This window comes from Armigeres subalbatus, chromosome 2 (assembly GCF_024139115.2).
Source record: "Armigeres subalbatus isolate Guangzhou_Male chromosome 2, GZ_Asu_2, whole genome shotgun sequence".
Lineage (NCBI taxonomy): Eukaryota > Metazoa > Arthropoda > Insecta > Diptera > Culicidae > Armigeres > Armigeres subalbatus.
The window spans coordinates 301969082-301971555 of record NC_085140.1 but is presented as its reverse complement, the minus strand read 5'-3'; positions in this window follow the sequence as shown (position 1 = coordinate 301971555).

Genomic DNA, 2474 nt, shown 5'->3' with positions numbered 1-2474 from the left:
TTGGTTGCCACGGAATCAGTCTGCCTCCACCAATGTTTTGTCAACATGGTCCGCATATTATGGAGTGGAGAGTGGCACGTGTTTCGATTCAACGGTTCCAGCAGCAAGGCAGAAGTGCAGTAGAAGGAACTGCAATAGACAAGAGAGCGTGAGTTTGAAATCGTCGATCACGAGAGGAAAAGCTTGAGGGTAGCTAGCAAGCTTTATTCGATTAAAGTAAAAAGCTCAAAAGAAACATAGCAAAAAGTATTTCCATTCTGCTCTATGCATACCCGCATACATATATGGCAATATTTGCGATTATTTATTAAGAATAATGTAATTCAATTCCAAATTTTCAAAACGACTGCTTTTGTAAACAAAGATTCAAGCCTCGATTTGACGGATCTGAAACATCTGAAAGCACTCCCACGCAAACCAACACCATCAACAGGTAGTAGAAGCCTTCACCTTCGCATTGATGGTGTTTGTTGGCGCGGAAGTGCTTTCAGGTTCGTCAAATCGACGTTTGAATCTTTGTTTACTAAAGCAGATAAGTCTTTTTGAAAATTTGGTATTGAATTTATAGAGTCCCCTTTTGTTTGTCTTCTATTTTCCAAAATGATTCACTCATAAAATCACTCTATGATTTGTTGAAGGACATTTATGAACGAATATTACTTTTACAATTCACAATTAGTTATCCATTATTGAGCTCCATTGAAAGAAAAATGAGCAAAATCCCTTCATATTCACTCACTTTTAACGATTTGCGATTTATCCACCTCACCCGCAAGGTTCAACACATTAAGAAAAAACAAACAACCATGCGTTCACCATAATTTTACATGCAATTGAGACATTTTACACCACCATTCGGGCGTTTTGCCATAGGTCATTTTTAAAACAATTTTCTATAGAAAGCTATGAAAACCTTATTGCTTTGAATAGGAGATCATTGTGAAATGTAGCTGGTTTTGTAAATTTTGCATCTGCACGTTGAAATGGTTCGGTATTTTTGTTTATATTGATAAAAAAACATCGAAAAAGTTTAAGGGGTGCCGTTCTCCCCTAATTGTGATAAACTCCGAACTTCAGAAGACACAAATTCAAACACAAAGGGAAAGATGGGATAATATGCCCCCGTCATAAGGAGATACCTATAATAACTTTTTACTTTTCAACGCAATTTATGCAAACTTTGTGTTATTTGGTAGTCCAAAAAGTCGGTTTTGTGATTTTTTGTGGGGTTAACTCATTGCTTCATTGACGCTAATGGTCTTAATCGACTAAAACCAAACCGTATAAAAACCTGGGTGTAATTGGAGGGGTTAATCAAGCGCTTAATTAATCTAAAAAATGTATGATAGTTTCAAATATTGCGAAACTTAAATTGCATTTTATCGTCTTGTTTAATAATATATTCAAAAAGTCTCTATGGATTCTTTGCCATGTTTTTCCAAAACTTCTTGAACGAATACTTTGAGAATTTACTTTTGACATTTTTTCGTAAATATCTTAAATAATTCTTTAGGAAATGCCTCCAAAAAATTTCAAGAATGATTCCAGAGCTTCCTACAAGAACTTATTCTAAATTATTTCAGGAATTCTTTCGGATATCATCGGAAATTTCTTTTCTTCTGATATTTCCTACAAGAATTCTTTCCACAATTGCAGGGACAAATATAAGGATTTTTTTTAGGGATTTTTGAACGAGTTCCTAACGAAATTTTCGAAAGAACTCTTGAAGGAATTTCCGACATTTTTAAATTTCTCCTAGAACTTCTTTGGACATTCCTCCACAAAAATGTTAAGGAATTTCCTCCAAAGATTTTCTCAGAATTTTTTTTATTCGGATTTTTTTTAAATCCTTTGGAAATACTTTCAGGAACTCCTTCAAAATTCGAAATTCCTGTAGGAATTATTCCGGAAATTTTGTTGCAAAGTTTTTTTTTCCGGAAATTTATTTAGGAATGATATAAAAAAGCAAATTTCGGAAGAGTTTCTAATAGAAATTTTGAAGGTATTTCCAGGAGAAATTTTCGGAATAATTTCCGAATGATCCCTAAAAGAATTTTTGGAGTGATTTTCTGAAAAATCTCGAAGGAATATTCAAAGGTCTTAAGGTGGTTATACAACAAAGCCACAAATCGGCCATCTTGGAAACCACGTGCTTTTTTCTAGTGATTTTTCAAGAGCACGAATTGAGAGAACAACAACGCCCATGGGGATCGCAACATCTGTAGATCGTTTGATTACTCATGCTAAGCAATCGACTTTAATTTCAGCATTGTACAAAAAATATTACGTTGGTTTTGAACTTTTGATAATAGGAGTAGAAAACCGTGTGGTGAATTTGAAATTCACCACATGGCTTGATTGTATAATCACCTTAAAGAATTTCTTATTAAATTTATCCGAAGGAATTCCTAAACAAAATTCGAAGTGATTCCTTGAAGTTCTAAAGAAATTTCGAAGGAATTCCAAGAATTTCT